This window comes from Anolis sagrei, chromosome 1, assembly GCF_037176765.1.
Source record: "Anolis sagrei isolate rAnoSag1 chromosome 1, rAnoSag1.mat, whole genome shotgun sequence".
Classification (NCBI taxonomy): domain Eukaryota; kingdom Metazoa; phylum Chordata; class Lepidosauria; order Squamata; family Dactyloidae; genus Anolis; species Anolis sagrei.
Window position 1 is genome coordinate 33,399,784 of NC_090021.1, and position 15,117 is coordinate 33,414,900.

General features: G+C 40.1%; 1 protein-coding gene across 5 annotated transcripts in view; it reads left to right on the forward strand.

The window, feature by feature from the left end:
• Window positions 1–15,117, forward strand: part of PROX1 (prospero homeobox 1) — an 89,063-nt gene that overhangs the window by 69,359 nt on the left and 4,587 nt on the right. The window lies entirely within an intron of this gene.

Genomic DNA, 15,117 nt, shown 5'->3' on the forward strand with positions numbered 1-15,117 from the left:
TCCAGGCAGCAATTTATCTCAGGAGCATCTGTGTCTATATCCATGCTTTCTGGGGTGGGTGTCCAGATTTTCTGCTGGGACTGGCCTGGCAGCACATTGAGGACCCTCCCCTCCCCCACAGCCCCCAAACCCCTTTAAAAAGTGAAATAAGCTGACCTGGCCTCCATTATATTATTATATTCTTGCTGGAGGTCTCCTTACACATAGAAATGACATTCTGGGAGAGTGGGGTGGGGATCACTCCTTCCCCCTCCCCTGCTCTCCTGGTGCATCATTTCTACACGCCGGGAGAGCTCCGGCAAGACTATAATGGAGGCCAGGTAAGTTTATTTTACTTTTTAAAGGGTTTGGAAGCTATGGGGGAGGAGTTGGATTCCCACAGTTTCTGGAAAACTGTGGGAATGGTGCCTGTACTGCAGTCCAGACACCGGAAGTAGTGGGTTTATCCCACTCCTTCCAAGAAGGCACGGAATAAATCCACTATCAAATTAATTCGCCACAAACCAGGGTTTTCTTGGTTTGTGGTGAATTGATTTGGGACAGTCCAGAACATTGTCTGCCATAGAGGAACTGTCTGGATGGGCCCTTAGTTAATCCCATCAGGATTACTGTAATGTGCTCTATGTGGGCTGCCTCTGAAGAGTGCTTGCAAACTTCAGCTGGTCCAAAGAGTTGCAGCCAGGTTGCTCACTGGGGCTGGCTACAGAGAGCGGACAACCCCCCCAGTAGCAGCGGCTGCCTATCTGTTTCTGGGCACAATTCTAAGTGCCGGCTATGACCTTTAAAGCCCTAGACTATTCAAGTCTATTTGGCTGATTGCATCCCCTTGTACAAACCTGCCTGGGCCCTGAGATCTTCAGGAGAGGGCCTTCTCTCTGTCCCACCTCCAGCTCCAGCTCAGTTGCTAGAATCCCATGACCCATGGCTCTTCATTAGCTGGATGATTCAGAGAGCTATAGTCCAAATCCTACTTTTTTCCACATTCAATATGTATGTATTTTCTTGACTATCATCACAGCTCAGTTGGGCAAGAAAAGATTAATAATCAGGTCATTGTATCTCAGTGGTTCTCAACCTGGGGTTCCCAGATGTTTTTGGCCTACAACTCCCAGAAATCCCAGCCAGTTTACCAGCTGTTAGGATTTCTGGGAGTTGAAGCCTAAAAACATCTGGGGACCCCAAGCTGAGAACCACTGTTGTATCTCAATGATTTCAGTCCATTTCTTATTGCTGTCCAGTTTTCAGAGTTGGTGTAGTGATTTAAGGGTTGGACTATGATCCCAGAGATCAGGGTTTGAATTCTCACTGGAACCTGAAAACCCACTCTGGGCAAGCCACACACTCTCAGCCCCAGAAAATCTTGTAATTAGAAATGACTTGAGGTCACACAACCCCAACAACAAAAATACAAGCACCCTCATTCTAGAGATAGTATACATGTTATTCTTCCATTAAGGAATTCATAATCACTAGTGAGAAGAGAAAGCAAGAGAAGCTACTTTCAAGCTGATCCACAAACTGATTAAGCTGGCAAACTTGATCTTAAGCTTCTTAATCCTGTGGGCCTGAAATCAGCTTAAATCAGAACACTTTGATTTATCACGTTTGTGACTCAAGGCTGCTAGAAGGATAGCAGTGCTACATGCACTGCAATGCTGTTCCTGGGATGTTTTTGAGCAAAGAAGTGTTCTTTCTTTTCCTTCTGACAAAGATGTCTGCAAAAAAAGGGACAGGTCATTTATGACACCCTCGAAAAGGAGAAAGTAGTTTCAGCGTACTTTTACCTAATCCTTGGTGTGAGGGGGTTGCTAAAGCTGCCAAGTTTATCTGTTTTAAGTCCAGTCTGTCTGTAGTACAAATCCCCCAGCTTGTGTCACTGCTGTCAGGAGATAGATCTCTCCTTGATCAATATTTACTTAACAAACAGCTCGGATAGGAGAGTTTGTTTAGAAGAATCATGTGCACACAAGGGTGAATGAATGCTCGGTAAAGTACTTCAACTGTTTGCCTCCTTTCCTCAGTCTCTTTTCTGCATACATTCTGTTTTTCTTACTTACTGCCCTGTGACCCACCACGTTAAGGCAGTCTGTTCTGAAATAGCTTAATAACTCACCAGAAAAGAACCTGTGTTACATCTAGTGTTAGTAGTGTGAATGCGAAGCTGGGCTGTTGATCAGAAAGTCCATGGTTCAGATCTTCCACTTGTCATGAACTCTTCTGGCACTTCATTCTCCGTTCTTTCCAACATTCATAGAACTTCATACATATTATCTAATTATAAGTCTTAAAATAATGCTGTCAAGTAAATTGGTACATTTGTTCCTGAACTGCATATGTGTATAAGAATTAAAATGAGATAATGCATGTGACGGTCTTTGAATGTTGGAAAGTCCTATACAATTATTAAGCTACGATCCTCATCTTAGAGTTTTGTTTATTTATTTTGAGCTCTAAACCAGAAAACAGTAACAAATCTCAATTCAACCAGTTCTCACTTAGATCCACCCCTTAAATCTGCAACACTGGCATAATAATATTGATTTGCCATACAGTATTGCTGTTAAAGAGTAGTTAACTGAAATGTCTAAATGTTTTGAAAATGACAACACCCCCCCCCCCCCATCAAAACTAATTTTGCTTTATTTTTTATTTAAAAAAGAAAGAATATCAGTTTGAAACATAGAGAGGGATTATGTTAAGAGATGGCAGAATATAATACAAAAGTAGTAAGAATAAGAAGGGAAAGGGCAGGAAAAATCCTGTATATTTCCAGCGTAGCACAGACTACTCTTCAACCTGGAGAAGTGCTTGCTTAAAGAAGTCTTGAACAACTTCTTATTCCAATTAATATAATTATATGTAAATCTGCAGAATTTTGGCCATAACCCCCATCATATTTGTATTTAAAACTAGGAAACTCTTTTTTATGTTGAAAATTAGGCTTCAATTCTAAACCCTCTTCTTACTTGGGAGTAAACCTCACTGAACACAGGAAAACCTACATCTGATGAAATATGTATAGGACTGTGTTGTAAAACTTTTATCACACTGCTCTTCCCATTCTTTCTTTTTAAATCCAAAGAACTGCATTCAAAAGTAAGGACAGAAAAAAAACATTCTTTATTTTCAGTTCTAAAACAACTCAAGTGGCCCCATGCAATTAGCTTTAAGGCATCTGAGCCTAGTTTGGTGTGTGTGTGTCCCTGTGCATGTGCGTATGCTTTTTTGTGAATCAGAGTTGTAAAAGCCATCTAAAATATTCATGCAGAATTGTCTGAGAAGCAGTTTCTGTTTTATTTACTGCACACTAGAACAGCCACAGTGGATTAGTTTGACAATACCCGTAACAAAAGCACAACAGCTGATGCGTGTGATGTTAGGAGGTGACAAAACAGTTAAAGTATGCTGCTGGCTACAGGCAAGCAGTCAGCAGATGCAGACAAAAGGGTTTGTGACAAGAATAACTCTCTCTCCAAGGCGAGCAGTCAAGAGTATCCAAAATACCAATACCCTTTTCTCCTTGACATTGTCTTCTTACAGTCAGCATTTTATTGCCCTTTTATAGTCAAAAAAGCAAAATGCAATTCCCCAGGAGATCAGTTTTGCCGTGACTACGATCTTCATATCACCCTGACTTTTCCTATCCTCTAGGTTTAACACTATTGAGTCTGAAGAAGGTGTGGATCGTAGTTGTGGGTAGTCTCAGAGAGGTGGAAAACAGAGGGAAGTTCTCCTGGACAAAACCCCATGAATTGAACAGGGGTTGAATAGAGGGATAGTTCCCATTCATTTCAATAGGGGTTGGACATCAATGCTTGCTACTGGGTTGTGTCCATTAAAAATTATATTTGTGTGTGTGTGTGTGTGTGTGTGTGTGTGTGTTTAGAGCCTGTTAATTAAGACCTAATGAGGCCTAATACAATGTTTAAAAACTGATGCCTGTTACAAGAAAAATAATGTGCTTTCCCTTTAAAAGTGTACAATCATCTTAAGCCGCCAATAAAGAGATGATAAAGATAAGGAATGGGGCCTAAAAATAGCAATAATACCTCGCTTCCAACACACATCTTAACAAAATAAAAAGAAGCTTTTTGGTAATGAAAAAGTTTCAAAGGGACTGATGAACATTTTTTCTGTAGAGGCTGATGTCTATTTTAGAAGCATGTATGTGTCGAAAGAAAGAAAAGAAAGAAAGCGAAGGCGAGGCTGTCTTCTCTCTAACCTTTGTAATTCCCCTTCTATTCTCTATGACATTCATTCAGCTGCCAAGCGTGTTTGGCAAAAGCTCTAGCCAGCCAGCACACTTCCAGTGACCGCTAACCTTGGTATGTCCTGACACTTATGATGAGTATCTGCAGGACACAGAAGGCAGGCAGGCTGCTATGTCAGGCTTTTATTATGTACTGCAGAGGCTGGGGACAGTCAGTTTAATAAAACAAATCATCCTTGAAGGTAAAGCAACTGGGAAGAGGAGGAAGGAGGGGGCACAGGGGGAGGGGGAGGGAGGGAAAGTCTTTGCTGCACAGACAAAAATAAAATTGAAATAAAGAAACAAGAAGAAAACAATTGGACAGTAGTGAAGGCTATGAGCCATCATAGATGCACCCCAGGCTGTATCTTGTAAAGTGTACATCCTTACAAGTACTCACTATTTATTATTGATGACACTTAAGGCAAGTATATCAGCCAAAGGAAGAGAAGAAAGTTCTCTCGAGGTACATACTTTTGGGTAGCAATCTAGATTCCCAGGGCCCATCCAGGCAGGGCACAAAATACATACCCTTCTGAATAATAGTAGGGGGCAGCCAAACGACACCCCACAAAACCACAAATGTTTTTGGCACAAAGCAGGAAAACCCTGCTTTGTGCCAAGGTAATTTGATAGTGGGTTTGATCTGCATCTTCTTGAAAGGTGTTGGTCGAACCCACTATGGCCTCTGTCTGGACTGTCCCCTCAGAAATCCTGGACATCTGAGAGAACAGTCTAACACATTTTTATGGACTGAAGCAGCCAGGAAAACTGCAAGGGCACCAACCCGCTCCCCAAACGTCCTCCCCAAAAGTGTTTTTTAAATAAATAACTTATGGGGCTGGGATTTCCCTGCTGCTGACCCTCTCCTGGAGCTTAGGAATGATGCACCAGGAGAGGGAGACGGAAGAGGAAAATCACTCCTAGGCCCCACTTCTCCTGGCGCATCATTCCTAAGCACCAGGAGAGGGCTGGCAGCACTTTAATGGTGGCCAGGTAAGTTATTTTGTTTTTTAAAGGTTTGGGGGCAGGATGGGGAGGGAGTCTGAATGTCTCACTGTTCTCCAGGAAAGTTCTGGGAGGGCATCTAGGCACCCAGCCCCAAAAGTATGCATTTTTGCATTTTTTAAACCCAGGTTGGTGCAGACTTTATTGCTGTCTGGAACCGCCCCATGTTAGAAGGAAGCCTACATTACTTCTTTCCCTGTGAAGCTTGATAATGTGTGTGCTTAGGTATTATTTCTCCCTGCCTCTAATGGGACATGAAGTATACATTCTACTTCATCTCTCTGAATTAAGTAGAGTCTTCTGAACACATAAGCCATTGGACTTTTCAATAAAACTCTCTTCTCTCTAAAGCCAAAAGCAACTCAAAAACAACTGAACTCTCTCTGACAGATCCCAGATCCCCTGCACATTTCAAGGCATTATGGCTTTAAAACCTGCATTTTGGTTAAGTTGAAGAAAATAAAAATGAAGTACTGGTACTTTTTGCCTGATTCATTTTGTATAATATAGTCAGCCCCCCATACCTATGTATCCCATGGATTCAAACTTCCATGGGTTGAAAATATTTTTTCAATCCCAACAGCAAATCTAGATTTTGCTATTTTAGATAAGGATTTTTAATTTACTACACCACTGTATATAACGGGACTTGGCCATCTACAGATTTTGGTATTGGAGTGGGGGAAGCGGGGGCTGGAACCAAACCTCAGCAGCTAATAAGGGCCCCCTCTGCCTACCTGATTTTTCTCTTGATTTTCAGTACTTATTATTCCCTGCCAACCCCTGAAATAACAAGATTACACACAAGTATTTGGGTTTAAATATGGACAACTTTTATTAATTGTTACCTATTGAACTTTGACCGGATCTAAATCTATGGATCCTGAACTTGGTGGCAAAGCTGAGGTAGAGTCCCTGCCCGGCCTACCCCTTGGCTAGTTAGGGTGAAACACCCAGGTCCCCAGGGAACCTAATCCGGGCAACCTCAAAGGGAAATGTGTCAGAGAAGTCCCTCTCAGGGTATCTGAGACCCAACTCTCCCCATTCCTAGGCCATTAGAATTCCCCTCACCTCAACAAACTGAACCTTAGGTGAGTGTTTTAGTTAATGGCCTTCACCCCTGAAGGGGGTGCCTTGGGCGTACACCAAATTTTAGCTTTTCTTAACTCTTTACCATGATCACCTATTTAATGCCACACCGTCCCCAATTTGCCCTGCAACAGTATAGGGTAGGCAAAAAAACCCTCCTAGAGCATAAGACAGGAAAAAATTCCTACCCAGCCCCTTAACGGCAACCCTAATATACTGTTTAATGGGTGGGAGTGGTGGGTTGACGCTCGGGTCCAGAATGAATAAGGGGGTGGGCCAGTGCCAAGGGTCTGGCTCCGCCCCCTTTAAAATAGTTCCACCAGAACTCATTGTTCTCTCCTTGGGTGAGGAGGCAAATGGCTCTTCTAGCCCAGCTGCGCCGGTATGGGAAAGCTCCATATTTAAGTATTCAGTGGCTAATGTCTTGATTTTCATACTTAGCAAATTTAAAGCAGTAAAACATTGTGCAAAACACCAAAACAATTCCATATAAATAAAATAGAATTATAAAAATAAAACACCAATACCAAAATACGTTAAAGCATGTAGGTATTTTATTTATTTGCTTTATTTCTATACCGCATTTTTTCAGCCCTTGACAGGCGACTCAATGCGGTAACAGCAAAATAACATTGTGGTATGATGAACTTGTCTTGTAATAGTTCTTCAATAAATTATTTCTGATGCTACTCACAAAATGCAAAACTTTATAAAAGTAGATTGAATTTGACACAGGATGTAGTGAGTTGTTTGAACTGACTGTTATAGTTTCAAGAGCAGGCAGCACACCAAAATCAGAGAAAAACATCTTATTCTGGTTTACTCTAGCCCAATTAATAGCATGTGTCTTGGCTCACATGTGTGCTATATCTAGCTCATTCCTCCACAGTTCCCTTTATATTATTTGGTTATGGCTCATAATGACCACTATACTTCACACAGAATGAAAAATGGGGCAAGGAGGTACAGAAATGATACAGGAGAGCCCTTCCTTGAGACTTCTATCAATCTGATACTTCTGTTACTCTTTTTTATTTTAAAAAAGTAGTATCATATGTGTATTTATTCAGCTTTACTTGCTGAGAACTAGTAACAATTAATGATGGGTGGCCTTATAGAGAAATATAGACTCACATTACAGGAAAAGCTAGGCCCAGACAGTTTGATAATATGTTTGCAAAAATAGTACAATGGAGGAAGAAAAGGCTTTTAAAATATTTACACCTTTTTGCATGTTCAAAACACTGCATTATCCTTTAACTCTTATCATTACTCTTGAAGGATGGGGTGAGAAGCAGGTAGATTTTGATCTGTTGGTAGATCTTTGCGTATTTTATTGTTTCTAGCTTCCAGATAATTAGGAGCATCTGGCTTCCAGTTGTACAACAACAGAAAGGACACACGCAAGAATTAAGTTCACCAAAAAGAAAAAAATGGTTTCTTCCCTATGTATGTTTATTTAGTGATAATTTTATGTGTCTTGAAGGATGTTTGTAAATTTTACTAAATTAAAAAAGAAAAAAAAGTGAGAATGGAATCAGGAGTAGTTTTTTTATTAAAAGAACTTGTGTTTGGTACTGATTACAATTTTTTAGACTGAACATGTGCTATCAAGAATCCCGTTACCTTATTGTTATAATACATCTGTTCATTGAGCCATTGATTTTCACCTGGATCTAGTTGGAAGATCTCAAGATTCTAATAAAAAGACAGAGCAGGTCTTGTAAACTTGAAGCCTGCTCATCCCTGCAACAAGATGGGTTAGTATTTTATTGGGGAAATCACAGTGGTCTGACATGGTGATACAATGGTTTGCCTAAAGTCAGCTAGTATCTTCAAACCAGAGCTGTTCTCATTTGTATTCTTTCACTTAGTCACCAAATAATGCCTTCTCTCAATGAAGTTGAGCTTATATACATGGAAGGCTGCTTGTGCAAATGGATTTCTCATACCCGATCAGATACGGTAGCTGTAGTGGGAGTTCTTTGGTTAGTCCCAAGTAGAGATGACCCATTGAGTCAACCTACAGGCAACTCATGTGGATCCAACAGGTATACCCAATTGGGATTAATAATGGGATTCTCTTTCCATTGCAAATTCATATTTCCATCAGGATTGGACAGTGATTTGGAACAGAGCTAGTCAACATTTAAATAGCACTCTAAAACAGTGCTGCCCAAAGTGGTGGTCCATGGATGAGTGCCAGTTTGCAAGCCATCAGCTGCTGGTTCCCTGGAGAATTTCCAGGAAAGATATAAGCAATTATAGCTAGGGACACAAACATGGTGCTAGTCCCTGATATGCTGAAGGAAATTGCTGGTCCTTCACATCAGAAGGCTTAAGAAACATTGTTTCAGAGTGTACAGAGCAGTACATATTGCACCATGCTCTTCAACATTGTTTGTTAATCAAATACCAAAAGGGCAGAATCTCGTGAACTTTTCCTACCCAATCTATACAGAAAGGCAGTACATATAAACTAGACCTTGCAAAGGATTTTTGGGTCTTGAAGTCAGATAGCAAATCTTGCCCTTCTTTCCCTTGCCCAACTCCAAGAATACTTTAAAAGCTGCATATTCTCAGACTTGTGGTCTGAAAACGAAACTCAAGGCATCAAAATAGAAACTTATGACCTAATCAGAAGGGGGGAATTTAGTGTCCTAGGATGCTTTCACTCGCCTAGTGGACAGAGCCCCTCATCAACAATCTCATGACACAATCTCATGACACATGACTCAACCGGGGTGAAAGCATCACTGGATGCTTTCCCCACAACACAGAAGGCTTCCTGTCTTGTGCTGGCTCCAGTGGAGCCAGCATTGGGCCTTGCCGGGAGGGCGACGCTTCCCCCAAGTGATGGGGAAAGCATCACCAAAAGGAAGCTGTGTGGGGGGCAATGGATGCTTTACCTGGCCTTTGTAATGAGATCCTGGTTGTAGGCCAACTTTGGAGCTTTCCATTGTTTGGAAGAATAAATGATAAAACCACTGTTGAGAGTATGGGTGCATGCACACTACGTTATTATAGAAGTTTTATACCAGTTTACTAGCCATGGTTCCATGTAACAAAATATAATCAGTGGATTATGAACAAACTGATCTTCCTTTGCTTTGTAACTGTACTCCCAATAATAAGGCATTTTCTTTAATAGTTCCGCATTTTGAATTTCTGCTGCTCATTTATTTACTTTTTTATCCTGCTTTTCTCGTGATATGGGCACTCAAGGTGGACCTTTCCTAGATAGCTGTTTATCCCCACAATTTACTGATTATGTGCAGCAGCTTATTGCTTGTTTCTGAGACCAGGGTATGTAAGTCTGAAGTCCAAGAGCTAGTTCCCCCTCTCAGCATTGTCTTTCCTCCTGGTGAATGTCAAGTATTATTTGATTGACTGCAGCCACCTGATGCTAGGAAATTGTTCTGGGTTCATAGTAGGGATTGTTGTTGAGTCTATAAAAAGAAATCTGGACGGGGGTCTTATTTGTCACCGAGGCATTGTTTCTGCAGATGTTTCTACAAGAGAGAGATTCAGTCAGTTAGGTGTAAAGATGTACTTAGTAGGTCATCATCACTTAGGGTCAGGGAAAAGTTACCCCCAGACACACACAATTAGCACAGCTGACTGGCTAATTGCCCACTGGAAAAAATATTAATCTAGCCACCCATCCATTTAAACAATTAGATGCATTGCCTCAGAATGTGCATTCTTAAAACAATATTTTGTGCTTAGTCAAGGAGCGGGGGGCCGGAATTAGCTAGGCTAAGCTATGCAGTATTTTATTTCTAAAATGGAGACCTTTTGTGCTTGAGAACATCTACAATTCACATCTTCTGACTGGAGAATAGGAAACACTATTTTTGTAGAACAGTTCCTATAATTCTCCATTTAGGATGAACATTTTCCCAAGCTATAGTTCTCACCCGCAAACCTACCTGTGTATTTCTTGACTTACAAGGTGCTGTTTGTGATTAGTCAAAGCTTACAGAAAAATGTGTTCTGTACTTTAAAAAAATATCTTATTCAGAAAGATTCTGTGGTATGGATGGTCTCATGGCTGACTCCTAAGGAACCCTGGCTCAGACTAAATCCTAGTGAGCCCCAGTTATTAGAATAAAATGTAGCTCAAAAGAATAATCAAGCCCCCATGGCATGAGAAAACAAGCTGGGTGGACAATAAAAATAGACTGGGACAGGAATGGCTGGGATCTTTTATAAATCCTTGGAAACATGGTACGTGTGGCCTGCATTTTGGACATGTTTCTTCAGAAGATAGAGATGCTCTGTCACAAAAAGCAATTGTAGATTGTGAGTAAGCCCATTTAGGAAACTATCTGTAAAACTGGTGCTTCGCATGATAGCAATCAAAAGTATTTCTTATTCTTATTCTTCCCATAAGATTCCCAGGGCACCCATCTACCATACATATGCAAACATGTATGCCACAGTTACTAATCAATCTTAAAAGGAAAGCATGTTTTCATGGAATTATGCTTATGTATAATGGAGCCAAAAGGCTCTGCATATTTCACAGTTTTTCAAAACTCATTATAAACAAATATGCATTATATTTCTGCTAAGAAGATAATGTTTCGATAAGATTAATTTTCTCTGCACACTAAGTTTTGAATGTAGATGCATGTAGTAGGAAACTACAATTGGTTAAAACCGCATTTAATTCAAAGAAAAGATATATGTGGTGCTCCTACCACCCTTTACAATAGGTTATACTGACTAGTATGATTGTGAATTGTAGTCCAACAACATAGGTAGGGCCACATGTTCCTAAGACCTCAGTTAAGCATTTATAGTAGGCCTGGGTAACAACGGAAAAATTTGTTTCTAAAATCGATTTGTATTTGGGGGGTTTTTTTGTTTCGATATTTAAAATAATTACAAAATTTTCCTTTTAAAAAGTACAATATTTACGAAATTTTGTAAATGTGAAAAAAATTACAAAACATTAACGAATCGATTTCCGAAACAATAACGAATCGATTCGTTAATGGCGGACGCGACCACGAAATACACTAAAAAACCTCCAAAAACTTCTGAAGCTTCCCTCTCCCTCTGTTGTTGACTGTTGTTGTGATATTATAATTTTTTTTTCACTAATTAAACAAAAAACTTGCCCCAGACATGCGGAAATAATAACGAAACGACCTCAGAACAATAACAAAACGAATACAATAACAAAATACGAAGCATTTACAAAACGTGTTTAAAAATTCGTTTTTTAAAAAAATTGCTCCAGAATGGTTCGTTATCGTTTTGTAATTGAAAAAATTAACGAATTATTAACGAATTACGAATTAACGAAACGAAACCGCCCAGCCCTAATTTATAGCAAACATGGACAAACTTTGGTCCTCCAATGGTTTTGGACTTCAACTCCCACAATTCCTAACAGCCAGTAAGCTAGCTGGGATTTCTAGGAGTTGAAGTCCAAAACAGCAGGAGGGTCAATGTTTGCCCATGCCTGATTTATAGGTTAGACCTAGACATTAATATAAGTATGTGAATGTTAAATAAACTTCCCCATTTTTTTGTACACATTTAAGATGGAAGTTGATTTTCTTTCTTCACTAATAGAAGGTCCCTCTCAAAGCTTTTGTTAACCTTGGTGCAGTGCCATTCCACCTAGACTTTGCAAGTCATGTTGGCTGTTATCCTGAAAATCATATTAGCTGTTGTCCTGATTATAACCCAGATTTATGATCTCATAACTTTTGGGATTCACATTTACTTTCATTAAGAATCAAGCATGTCCCCTACAACATAACTTTTCAGCAAGGCATTACTCTAGTAGAAGAGTTTCCAAGGTGCTACAGATCAGGCTAGTGGAGAAAAATAAATGCAGGATTCTCCCAGTCACTGAGAGTAGTTGAAACAGGGCTCCAAGGGTTTACTCTGACTTTCTCTTCTCAGTGTGTCTCATGAGCAGGAGAGTGCTGCAGATGATTTGAAGATTCTGTGGCCAAATGCAGCCCATGGGGTATACTTTCTATTGTTATTTTTGTTATTGTGTGTCTTACAGCAAACCTAAGGTAAACTTATTGCAATGTTTTCTTGGCAAGATTTGTTCTGAAGGGCTTCCCATTGATTCCCCCCCCCCCCCCCCCGAATGCCAAGGTAGTGTGATTTGCCTGAGGGCATCTGTTGGGTTTCTATGGCCAAGTAAGGATTCAAGCTCTGGTTCCAACCCCACCCTCTTTGGAAAATTCAATTGCTGCTTCTTCCTCCAGGAACATGGAGATTCCAATTCATCAGGACTAATTCATCTACAGTATATGCTTAATGCCACCAACACTGGTAACTTTATAATTCAATCACCTATATATAGACCATGATTTTTTATTTCTCATGTCAGGGCAGCCAATCAGTCTAGTAATATAATAATAGACCATGATAACTGACCATGATAAGTACTATACAGCACCCAATACACCCTGGACATTATATTCCAGATCATTCAAGAAAATGCATTTCCTACTACCGCCTTATTCTGTAGCAGCATTAGTGATAAATTATATATTTTTGTTCAACTATCAACCAGTTCACATTCAGTTTAAAATTCTGGGGAACATGCTGTTCAGTCCAGGGAACTTGTTATTTCTGTTTGTTGTCATATCTCTTTGACCTAGTTCTTGGGCTTCTCTGTCACAAACCCCATGGTCGTAGTATGTGCATTCCTCCAGATCCAAGAGAGAGAATCAGTCCAGACTTTCTGTTTTTTCTTGTATTCCTTCAGAGATTGTTCTTATATCTTTTCTCACTAGAATGGTTTCCTTCTTCTGGGAGGCAAGTTGGTTTTGATAGTATTTCTGTCCTTTTCCCAGCCTAAGGAGTAGCACTGAAAGAAATGTACAGCTTATATAAAACACGGGACCCAAATATTGGTAAGGATGGATAATAGGACTGGTCCAATATAAGACCATGACATACTTTAAGGGTGTCCTCTTACCCCCTTAAACAGCCTTGTTTCATAGATAAATTAATAGCATCAGCAGTAATCTTTGACACTATTCCAAAAGCAAAAATATGTGTTGTTTTCAAATACTTAATCAGACCTACAAAGAAATATTTGGCTGAATGTATAAAATATTTGTTATCTTTCCATAACATTTAGCAAATACCTCCTACCTTCCCCAAGTCTCAACTCCCCACAGCATAGATGACAGCTTGAGATAGATTCCTGAAACCTCTAAAAACAGCACCATCATTAGATCACTCTGTGGTTATATGACCAACAAGTCAAACACAAAAGTGTGTCGTCTAATTTTCCCCCTTCTGTGAGCAAAAATCATTGTTTTCATCCCTGCTATTAAATGCCTCCCCTCTGCCTCTTTGTATGTTACTCCTTCAGCATGATGAGTCAATATACCATTTGCAAAGGACACTCTGTGTTTGGGTCCAAATTCCACCTTCTAGTGCATGCAAGCAACTCCCACTGACTTGAGCAGCCGCTGATCACATGTCCACCTCATGGCAAAATCTGGCTTACATAGTACTTCGTGATCTGCTCCAAAGGGTTACAGAACTTCCAGTGCTTTGTTAGACAAGAAGAAGTAGAACACTCAGGTTTTCCATATAATCTACTAAGAAAGTGAAGTAAAAATTAGCAGTAAAGTTGAATTACCCATATTCGTGAAAAGCTTCTGGGGCTACAATGTAATTGAGGCCAGCCTTAGCATTTTGCATGTGGTCATGCCTGGTGACATAAACTGAATGTGGCAGCAAGGCATTGAAGGAAAAAGCTGTGTGCTCTAGGATCTCTAAGGTAACCTGTTATCTTCAGACATGGTGGAGAATGTTCTTCCACTGTCATTATTGCACAAAGATCAACTCCCAGCCTAGCAATCGTATATGGTATGAAAAGAGCACCATTTCATTCTTCCTCTCAAACTATAAAATAAACTTTGATGATGCTGATAATAGGAATCAAAGTATTGAAGCAGAATCATAAAATTGGAAGGGCCACCTAGTTTAATCCACTGCCAGGCAGGAATATACAATTAAAGCACTCCAGAAGGAGAGCCTCTTTTTAAAGATCTCCAGAAAAGAAGAGTTCACCACCAACAACACACTCTATTCCACACTCTAAATAAACTCAGGTTTAGGGTCTTTTCTCTGAAGGCCAAATTGCCTCTTTTATATTAGCTTGTAAATTACTTCCAAAGATGAATATCCCCATGCTGATTTATGTTCTTGACCAGAATATATAAAACTGGCTGGGCCAAATTACTGGTCCATTGACTCAAATACCATCTACTCTAACCCAAATAAACTTTTTTCTGGCTTCTGCTAACTGACCACTTGTGCTGTGGGGATTGTAGGTATTGAGAATGTACATTTCATTGTGCTGTGCCAATGAAACCCAGTTATCATGACTTCTCTTGTTATTAATGGCTTTCTCCAGTTTGACATCTTCAAGATCTGCTAAACTACAACTCTGTAAGCTCTAGCCAGTGTATGATGTTCAACACATTTAGGGGCATCCGGTTGGATAAATCTGTTATACATCAACAGTGGGTGAAGAATCCCAAACCTTCCTGCAGTTTCAGCTCAGTCCCATAGGCTTCCCTCAAAGGTCATGCCCTGGTCACTTACCATTTTTGAAACAGATTTCCCCCCATTTTCTATTTACTGATCTGTTTGAGGAAGGTTGTTGCCATTGGTGATATAGAATAGACGCCACTCTTTCAGTGAATTGATCAACACCTTGAGAGATATGATGGGATTGACCCGAATCTGTATTTACTGCACGCCTTTTC